An 11,863-nucleotide genomic window follows, 5' to 3' on the forward strand; every position below is an offset into this window, starting at 1 on the left:
TGATGGCAGGAAAAAGTAGTTGCATGATGTATTGCATGTATAGTCAATCACCAAGAATATATTATCTATAGGTGAGATGGTTGAGCAGAACCTGCATGTACGATTCAGTAAAGATGGCTACTTCATAGAGGAATATGGTAGAGGCTATAGATTGGTTGCTAAAGGCCAGAGACATGGTAGGATGTTTACACTAAATGCAAACATACCTAAATTGAATGCTTCTATGTTTGCTCATGATGGGGCAAGTATCCAAGGCATTGATCTATGGCATAAATGGATTGGACATATAAACATCCAAAAGCTGGAAAAATATGCAGGATAAGGAGCTTATTACAGGGCTACCAAGCTTTAAGTATGCTAATTTGGGACATGTATTCTCAATATGCCAATTTGGAAAACAAGCCAGATTTCCATTTTCCAAGAATATACAAAATCATAACATTCCTTTATAGCTTGCGCACTCAGATGTTTGGGGACCCACTCATAATGTATCACTTGGGTGGGTCTAGATACTATGTGACTTTTGTGGATGACTATGGTAGGTACACATGGATATACATCTTAAAGCATAAAGATGAGGTGTTGGATAGCTTTATGGATTTTAAAGCTCATGTTGAAAAAGAGCGTAATTGTTATATCTCATGCTTACGTTCTAATGGCAGTGGAGAGTATGTCTCAAAGGAGTTTAACATATACTCAGGAAAGCATGGAATCAGAAGGCAATTGACTTGCAGCTATACTTCACAACAGAACGGAGTTGTTGAAAGAAAGAATAGAGTGATTATGGAGGCAACTAGGGCTATGTTGAATGAGAGGGATATGCCTAAAGTAGCACTTACGACTATCTATGTTATGAATAGAACATCTACAGCAAGAATACATGAAAAGACACATTATGAGCAGTTGTATGGCTACAAGCCTAACATCCGACATTTGAGAGTATTTGATAGTATTGCCTATGTTCATGTTCAAGATGACAAACGAAAGAAACTTGACCCTAAAGTAGTGAAGCATGTTTTTATTAGATACTCATAAAAAAGAAAGGCATATAAGTGCATTGTTCTGACTACATGAGAGAGATATTGCTCAGTCGTGATGTGTATTTGATGAGTTAGCATCTTGGTATGGTGCTAAGCAGGCTGCAACATATGATGACACTTCATATGGCATATGCACTAAAAATGGACAGTCAGGCACTTCTTCTATCAATGGACCTACTCAGGATGCATCTAGTAGTGTAAGTCCTTGGACGACAGGCAGGGTACGTAGCCATTAGTCTCAGTCCTTGGATAGGCAGGCTACATAGCCATGGGTCTCAGTCCTTGGATAGGCAGGCTACATAGCCATGGGTCTCCATCGGCTAACATGGATATGTCAGTGAGGGGGAAAGATGAAGGAAAAGAGGTCTTTGATTATATTACAAGTCCATTGACTTCAGGTGATGACTCTTCTGAGAGTCTTGATAGCAAGTTTGGTATACCTATAGTGGTTACACACTTGGAGTTAAGTAGAGATATGTAATGCCTCATGATAGAGCAGAATCTAGTTCACCTTCGTTGTGGAGATCACAGAGAGAAAGGAAGCCTGTGGGGATAGGTTTACCTACATGTACTCAGTGAAACATTATGCATACATGACAGAGGTGTAGAAATACAAAGAGCCTACATCTTTTGCAAAAGTTGTTAACGATGACAACAAGGTGCAAGGCTATGGATGATGAATATGAGGCTTTGTTGAAAAATAGAACATGGGATTTGGTTGAGTTGCCTAAGGGGAAAATGCCTATTGGATACAAGTGGGTCTATAAAGTAAAATGTAAGTCTGATGGCTCACTAGAGAGGTACAAAGCTAGATTGATAGTGAAAGGATATGCCCAACAGTATGGGATGGATTAGGAGGAAACCTTTAGTCCACTTGCTAAGATGGAAATTGTACGGACTGTTACAACATTGGCTACATCCAAAGGCTATAATCTTTATCAAATGGACGTTAAAAATGCTTTCTTAAATGGTGATTTGGAAGGAGAGGTTTATATGGATCAGCCAGAGGGCTATGTGCATCTCGACTATCTATCATATGTATGCAGATTGAAGAAAGCATTGTATGGCTTAAAGCAAGCCCCACGAGCTTGGAATGCTATGATTACTTTCTACTTTGCAGACACTTGGATTTCAGCTAGGCAAAGCTGATCAGAGCGTATTTACCAAGAAAATAGAGATAGGATATGTGATTTTGGTGCTCTATATATATGATCTGGTGATCAAAAGTGATGACATACATGGCATTGATTACCTAAAAGCTATGTTGGAGAAAGAATTTCAGATTACAAACTTGGGAGAGCTGAAATTTTTCTTAGGCTTTGAAGTTATGCACACACCTCATGGGATATGGATGATACAAAAACAATATGAACAAAATATGTTGGAAAAGTATGGCATGATGGAATGCAAACCCATGGACACACCATTGGAGCAAAATGTAAAGCTGGCTATTGATATAGGAAATGTGATAAAAATGTGACTTTGTATAGATAGATGGTTGGTAGTCTAATCTATCTCACTATCACTAGGTCAGACTTGAGTTATGCAGTTGGTTTGATATGCCAGTTTACATAACAGCCAAGGAAATGCCACCTAGATGTTGCAAGGAGAATTTTGAGATATGTGAAGGGTACACTACCTTATGGGCTATTTTATGAGCATGGTAAGCCTATTGAGCTGATAGGTTATTGACAAGAGATCAACCAGTGTGGATATGCATTTGGTCTTGGAAGAAGCATGGTCAGTTGGAGTAGTAAAAAACAACCTATTGTGGCTCTCTCAAGTATAGAAGTGGAATACAAGGGTGCAACTTGGCTACATGTGAGGCTCCTTGGCTGATTAAGTTTATGGATAACTCAGGGATTTGTATGGATAAACCAATCAAGCTATATTGTGATAACATGAGCAGTGTTCTCCTAGCAAGCAAACTAGTTTATCATGCCAGGTCAAAGCACATAGAGATACATTACCATTTTATCAGGAAAATGGTGCTTGGAGGCAAGATAGACCTCATATATGTGAAGACTGAAGACCAAGTGGCAGATATCTTTACCAAATCCCTTGGCATAGGCAAGTTCACTCATTTTAGATTGCTTCTTGGGATACATGAAGTGACTTGAGCTTGAGGAGGAGTGTTGAGATATTCAAGCTTAGTCTACCTACTACCTACCGACATGACAGCCAAGCATGTGTAGCTGTCAATCATGTGTGTGTCTTGAATAAGTTGGTAGCTAGCTTAACTAGAGTTAGAGAGTTAGTACCTACTACCTACTACTGACATGACATCCAGTATGTGTAGCTGTTAATAATTTGTGTGTCTTGAATAAGTTGATAGATGATTTAACTAGAGTTAGGGAGTTAGTCAGTGGGTGGTTGGTCACTAGACCTAAGTTAGATGTACTTTGTACTTTTGAGTGTGATAATATTGAAGATGAATATTGAGAGTTGATTGCTCACTGTTGCCCTTCTCTCTCTCTCTCTCTCTCTCTCTCTCTCTCTCTCTCTCTCTCTCTCTCTCTCTCTCTCTCTCTCTCTCTCTCTCTCTCTCTCTCTCTCTCTCTAACAAGAACGAGACCAGATGCTCTACTTGTGAGCAAAAATAGGGAATACCTAGTCACGTAAGTTTGCATGCTTATGAATTTTATGAATAGTGGTAACTAGGATCAAATCCCTAGATGACTACCAAGCTACCCCTTATGATTTAGGATCAAGTATCTTTCACATATCCATAATCATTAGAATGAAATCATATCACCCTTGTATATTTGGAAGGCTAATCACAAAATCCATACTAATGTATTCCCAATTCATCTAAGGGATGTTAAGCAAATGCACCTCTCTTGGGAGTTTGATTTTTTTGGGTTTGATCCATTGGAAACTGAAACATTGAGTCATATTTCTTGGTACATCAACTTTCATTTCTAGCTAATGGTAACTCTTCCTCACAACATTCAGTATGTTTGTGTTGCCAGGATGCCTAGCTACAAGGTTGTCATGCACTTTTCATAAGATATTCCTTTTTAAGATCCCAATTGTTGGGTATGTACAATTTATGTTGATAATATAAAAGCCCTCTATCTATGTGGAAAACTTTTTATTTGGCCTTCTTCTTCAAGATTTCTTCTCTTATTTGTATAGTCCTCATTCTATCAAGGTAAATAGGATCATTAGACATTTGAATAAGTACTCATTCTAGAATAGGATTGCTAGGTATGAAAATCAAACTTACAAGAGATACTCTAGTTATAGGTCTCTATAGTAGGAAGAAATTTGGAAAGGCTTTCCTATTAACAACATTGACTACTACATTATCTTGGTGAAACTTGATTTCAAAATCCAATTTTGAGATAACTTCAATCCATAGGGGGGTATTTCAGTTGATTCCCTAGAAAATATATCCACATATTCACTTATGCACAAAGGCTCCTCCTAATCCTTAGTGTGTTTCACTTTATTGAGTTTGATTAGATAAACAAGAAGTCCTTTTCTTATTCCTTTTAGACTTTGGCTTGCTTTAGTTATTCTACATGAATTCATATGTGGGAGGTACTTGGAAAGCTCTCCAAAAAAAGTTTATAAAAACTATCTTTGTAGTTTAGAACAATAACAACAATGTTATCTCGATGGATAGTCACTTTTATTAAGCATAGTTGGATGATGACAATGCCATGATGGGTGACCTCCTAGGAAGTTTTTGTTACAATAAAATTTATTGCACCTCACACACAACTGATGATCCCAATGAAGCCTTTATCATGAAACATACCTGCCTAAACCCAAAGAGTAACATTAGCTAGTCATCCAATTACTCATCCTGAGTGTCACCACTTCGATCCCATGGAATGCATAGGCTTAGATGGTTAGGTAGCCACTTATGTGATTAGTGAACAATTGAGTAGTCAAGTATTGCACTTGGTTCAATGAGAATAAGAAATGAGGAAGAGTACAACATGGATCCCTCTACCTATAAGGCATAGTCTCATATTACTCCCATAAAATGATGCTGTAATGAGTTCTAACACATGGACTTTAAGAAATTCTAGGTTTTATTCTAAACGTAGTTATTGGGAAGCCATTTGACTAATTGAGCCCATCTAGCTATAGGAAAACTCCCATCTAGGAATTTGCCCTCATTCTTCCCATGCACACACCCAAAACATCTGTAATTCTCTAATTAGATTCCTAGCACACTTAGTTTGGATATTGAAAATTAGCTTCCTTAATTAGTGCTTTACTATGTGCTATTATATGCATTTAGATCACGTACACAAAACAAAAGGAAAATAATCATTTCAAAATAATCATTTTATTCTAGACAAGGTAAATATAATGAACATTGGCCTATGATTGTGTTATATCCTCAGACACAAAATTGGCTCTACCCTGTACAAGCCACAAAATTACTCTAAATAGACCATCCAATACCAAGTAAATTGCTCTAGAAGGAAACTACCAATACCTTGGATGGTCCAAAGCAAACTTCTTTACACTAGATTGGTATGGGGCCTTCATCATATCCCCCAACTAGTACATGGACCTTTTGGAATGCATTTGGGCTCATTAATCTTGCCCTAGACTCATGAAAGTCTCCTTGGAGCCTCTCTACTCATTATAGTCTTTGGTAATCAATCATGCATTGCAAAGATCTCATCCATAGACCTAGTCCAAGCACTCATGGATGAAATATAGTTGCTATTGGTGGAAGTTAGTGTATTGTGCATGGGGATGCTACACCCACTCTCAATCCATCCATAGTTTTCTTAAAAATTTACAAGCACAATCATAAAACAAACATGCCAAGCCAAAGAATACAATCTTTTTCAAACAAAGCTTTTTTATTAATTATATCTATTGAATCAAAGAAACATAGAAAGCAATAACTCTACTACTCGATGATTGCAAAAGTATATTATGTATTTTTTAAAAAGAAAAATAAGGGTTTGCTTGGTTTTAGGAGAAGAAAAGAAGTCTACCTTTTAATGAAAATATAACTTATCTAAAATCATGTGATACATCAATGATAAAGGTGGAAGAAGGGACATGCTTGTCATTGCAATAGCTTGCTCTGTCAGAGTTTCTTCCTCCACCCCCATTATGGCTCAGGCTTGTTGATCTATTATAGCTACACTTATTCTCTTTGGGACCATCATATTATAATTATTTTTTATTGGCTCTCAAAGTAGAGTGGATGTTAGAGAGCTTGGTTAGAGCTCAGGGGGCACACCTTATAAAACATGTAAGATACCATGCAAGTTCAAAAGAAAGGGTATTTCATTTAGTAAAATTTACAGAATTATATTTATAAAAGGGGTTTTTTAATTACAATTTAAAAAAAAAACTCCAAAAGTTTGGTAAAGTAAAAGGGGTCATTTTATGGCCTTATAGTAAAGAAAGGGTATTTATTTATACCCTCTAAATGCATGTTATATAGATGGTTTCTTATAGGTTCACCCCCCAAGGTTAAGAGAAGGTAACAAAAAAGGGTCAACAAGAATTAGACAAAAGTTGGGGTAGATAATTGAGGTGGAGAGAGTCAAACAACAAGAGTATTGTCATAGAAAACCTAGTGACCATAGCTTCTCTCTCTCATAGTCAGAATGAGGGCATTCTCTCCTACTCACATGATGTACCAATGCGACACTCTATCCCTCTTTGTATACTAGTCAATGGGAGGGTTTGTGTTTGCTATTAATATTTCAACTTACATCATCAATGATGTCAAGCTGCCTCAAAGGGGGTCACTAAGTATAAAAATGTGTATCACATGAGTTTAAAGAAAGGGAATATACAAAAAGATCATCTTATAGATATACATTTACATAAGGAATTATTTTAAGATGTATAAATTTATGTACAAAAGGGGTTTTTTAATTTTATAAATAGGTTTTTTACATAAGGATATTGTTAATTTATCAAATCATCCTAGAGTCTTTTTAGAAGGGTATGATGGATCTCAATGAGCAACCATAGTATCTTTATTTCTTAGGATATTGTGTCCACAACTTATAAAGTCTAGGTAAATATACCTACCCAATGCACATCCATGCACTATTCAACTTGATAGGGTCACCATATGTAGGGTGATTTGACTTGAGAGAGAGAGAGAGAGAGAGAGAGAGAGAGAGAGAGAGAGAGAGAGAGAGAGAGAGAGAGAGAGAGAGAGAGAGAGAGAGAGAGAGAGAGAGAGAGAGAGAGAGAGAGAGAGAGAGAGAGAGAGAGAGAGAGAGAGAGAGAGAGAGAGAGAGAGATGATTAATGGCATAATTCAAACTAGTTACATACATAGTAAAGAGGCTTTTTGAATAATTTACCCTTAATTTCGAATGTCATTTGATGGGTGATTGGAATATACAACCATAAAACGTGATCTAATGGGTGAGTGGGATATACAACCATAGTGATAATCACTTCATATCAAAGTCAGTACAAAGAGGGAAAATAATGTAAGGTTATATTGAAGAACATGGAGGCTTTTTGGCATTTATCATGGTTTTTAATTAGATAGATACTTTGTAAGTTTTTTCTAAACATGTAACTATTAACTTTCATCTTTCACTTGTTGTTGTGTGGAGTAATTTAGTTCTATAGGCTTGTAAGATGTTATCATCATAGAAGTTGACACTATATAATTCAAACAACATGATGTAGGTTATATAGCTAATTAAAATTTACATAGTGGGATGGTTGAGAACTTATTCTTATGACAAGTTCTCATGGATCTATTCATAATATCATAAGGAGATCAGAAAATGCACATAAAGGCAAATTTAAAGACCTAGATGGTGTGGATGGGATATTAGATGTGCACTTGTGCATAAATATATATATGTTTCCTATAGAGGATAGTGCTTGTAGCTTTTTCAAAGCACCAACCTTGTAAACTGATTAAGTGGCATTGGCTAGTAACTTTGTAAAGGGAGAGAGGGAGGGAACGAGGGGGGAGAGAGACAAAGAGGGAGTAAAGATATCTTGTAGGGATGAGATGTTGCTATTGTCAATTGCCCATCAATGGAGCTCATCCATCGTGGACTGTATTGTGGCCACATCTCCCAATTGCATTCCATATGCCCTTAGTGTGCACAAAATTATGCTTTGGGGCTTTGGCCCATTTGTAAGGAGACCAAGTTCTTCTTGGCACACTCTAAGGCCATGTCAAGATCCCTTTTAATCCCTCCTATCAAGCTTTTGTTTCTTCACCACACACACAAAGCATATGTTTGGATGCATGTGGCTTGGCCTCACTATACAGAGTTTCATAATTGGTGTCTCTATTGCAAATCAAAAGGCCATATCTCAGTTGACCTCATCCTTTTCTTTACATTTTCAACCTCTTCATCCCATGATAATCTTTATGAATTGGAACTTATGTATGATTATCTCTCTTTTAAGGCAAATTTCAACAATAAGAATAAAAAGATACTTTGATGAGAGGCTTGTTATAGAAAATTATGAATAGAAATGAGGCTACATTGGAGAATTATGCAAGATAAAGGAGAGAAAATCATGTTAGGGGATTGAAAAGGTATCATAGCCAAGGGCAAGATCACTCACAATACATGGCAATTGCTTATCGAAGGTAAACATAGGAAAGGAGGGTGTTGTAGGTGATGAATATCCCTATTAGAACCAAATATTAAAGGAGTGGTTGGAGAACTTCATATTCTAGATGCAACAAAGGACAATGACATTGTTGATAACCTTAATGACAATGTAGGAATTGACGACCATAGTGAGGGAGGGGTGATCCATGTAGCCCCAATATGGACATGCTCGAGGTAGTGGAGCACAAGTTTCAAGCACTTGGAAGGCCAACACATTGCATATATCCTTCATGACCTCCAACCTCTTGTGATTACTAGCGGTGAATCACACCACATTGATCGTAACCATGGGGCCTCTTTAAGTGGTTCATCATTACCCACATTGTCCTAGACACATCTTCATTCTACACACCACCAATTGATGTGTATTATTCACCCTTGTCATTGTCTTAAACACATCCTCATTCTACAACACCACTAATTGACATGTACTATTCACCCTTGGCATTGTCTATGAGTGCCTCCTAAGGATCTCCTCTCCACTATCTTGCCCCACACACACACACACAAAAAAACCTTCAATTAAAGAAAGAAGGTTTAGAAAAAGCATGAAAGTATAGATCATGTGAAAGAAGAGAGGGGATGCTTAGAGAAGGAAGGAGGAGGCTCCAACTTTGAAGCCCCCACGGTTTGAAAGAAAAACATTGGGCATGCATTCATTGAGAGGGGATCTATAGATGGAAGAAGTAGGCCATGATAGGAATAAAATGGCATGGCATGGAGAGGGGGGGGGGGTGCTAAAGTGGAAGAGGATAAATGGAGTGGTGGCGGAATTAATCAACTAAACTGGTCGAGGTCATATGAGCTCTATAGCAACGTAGCCAACCATAGTGAAGACCTAGTTACCATATTGTGTCAAGGAGAAACTATTTCATGTGACAGGAGGGTAATATGGAGACAGTATAGGTCCTTTATAAACAACAAGACTCGCATAAGTTACTCATGAATATATATGTGCATCATGTGGGTTCAAAATAAGGTATTTTTAAAATAACATTTTTTACATATAGAAAGATGTAATATAAAGGGGTTATTTACATATTGACTAGAAAAGGGTTATGCTTTATTAAGAAAAATTCACAGATAATGATACTTATAAATAGGCCTTGAAGGCATGTGATGTAGAGGATATATATATAGTAATTTCCCTGAACAACAAGATAGATGTGAATCATAGGCTCACGCATAGAGACAACTCTTCTTCTTGTCGTATTTGGTGCACCAATGGTTCACATAGCTACAAGTGACCAAGGTAATAGCTTGTTGAGCAGCCATCAAGCTCTTGAGCACCAAGATAAGATTGATAAAGGTTGCAATTTACTTTGCATAAAAAAGAGTCCATTGCAGAGGGGTTTTTTGAGAAAGAAGGAGGGCTCTCTTGAAGCGAGGGAGCTAAACATTTAGACTGCAGGGGGGTGGGCCTACATGTCAGCCATGTAGTGCTGCTTTCCTTTGCATACAACCACAGAGAAGTCAAACTCCAGTAAAAGGAGTAACCATCTAGCTATGTGCCCCGTAGCGCAAGGCTTGTTCACAAGATACAGTAGGGCTTGATGGTCAACGAAGAAGACAAAGGGAGTGGCCAACAGGTAATGCCTAAATTTTTTTACCGCAAATACCATGGCCAACCCCTCCCTTTCTGTCGTGGAATAGTTCATCTCGATTTCTGTGAGCTGCCTGGCTGGCGAAACTCACCGGGTAATCCAAGTTATGCTCACCAGGCTGGCATAGCACGGCTCCAATAGCGAACTTAGAGGCATCTATGTGCACATGGAACATTACGTTCCAGTCTAGGGCTCGCAAGATTGGTGCAGTCGTAAGAGCCTTTTTCAATTTTTCATATGCGCGCTGACATTCCTTCGTCCACTCAAACACTATCAATAGCTTGTACAAAGGTCTAGCTATTAATGCATAATTTAGCACAAATCGTCGATAATATCCAGTGTGTCCCAGGAAGCACTGAACTCCCTTGTAGTTGTCGGGTGGCGGTAGGTCAACAATGACTCTGACTTTGGAAAAGTCAGTGGCAATGCCATTCCTTGACACTACCTGCCCCACGAGGCATCCGTGTTTTACCCAGAACTGGCACTTTAAGGGGTTTAGCGAGAGGTGGTACAGCCTACACCTTTCAAAGACAGCTCTCAATTTCTTCAAGTGTTCGTCCCAACTAGAGTGTAAACATAGGTCATCTACGAACACTTCCAGTTCACGCCTAAGCATGTCTTTAAAGATAGTGCACATTAGGCATTGGAAAGTTGCAGGTGCGTTCATTAGCCCAAAAGGCATGACAATGTAGGCGAATACGCCCCATTCCGTGGCAAAGGCAGTCTTGTGCCTGTCGTTGGGGTGCACTTGCACTTGATTGTAACCCGAGAAACCATCCAGAAAACTGTAGGCTTCCTTCCCTACTACCCTCTCCAGCATGTGCTCGGTGTAAGGTAAAGGATAGTTATCCCTTTTCGTAGCGACATTCACTTTTTTGTAGTTTACGCACACTCGGATTTTTCCATTTTTCTTCATGACAATCACAATAGGTGACACCCAGTCCGTGTGCTTGATCTCATATATGAAACCTGCCCTCATGAGTTTATCAATCTCCTCCTTCACTGCATGGGCATGTTTAGGATTCATGGGGTAAGGTCGTTGTTTTGTTGGCACTGCATCTGGAACCATTGGGATGTTACGAGTCATGACCCTAGGGTCGACTCCCTTAAGTTCATCCAATGTCCAGGCGAACATGTCAATGTACTCTTGCAGGAGCGCAACAAGTTTGGTCTCTTCCTCCTCCCCCAAGTCGTCTGCAATGAACACCGATCTTGGTTTTTCGCCTTTCCCAGCCAAGTTAGCCTCTTTGACTTTGGCGGGACCCTCGATCGGTTCACTAGTCTTGACCTTGTCTTTTTGCACCTAACAGGACCGCCACTCTGTCACCCTTTTTAAATTTTGTAAACCGTTTGGGTAGATCCTATGGTTTCCTCTGCCTTTCCGCTTTCAAGTCCCTTGCTTGCTTCCTGGCCTCCTCTTTTAGCCTCCTGCACCTCAAGTGGACTGGCAAGTCTCCCTTGGTGTGTTTAACCTCAAAGGGTTGCGGTATCTCGGGATCACTCTCAGTGCTAACTTTCGACTCTGAGTTGAACTCGCATCCTTCACTTGAGGAAGGTGTTTCCCCAGGGGGTCTTAGTTCCGTAGGTGAATCTGTCTTGAGCATTGGGATCACCCATTG

This window comes from Lygodium microphyllum, chromosome 25 (genome assembly GCF_053477565.2).
Source record: "Lygodium microphyllum isolate KBCC chromosome 25, Lygodium_microphyllum_v1.1.10, whole genome shotgun sequence".
Taxonomy (NCBI): Eukaryota; Viridiplantae; Streptophyta; class Polypodiopsida; order Schizaeales; family Lygodiaceae; genus Lygodium; species Lygodium microphyllum.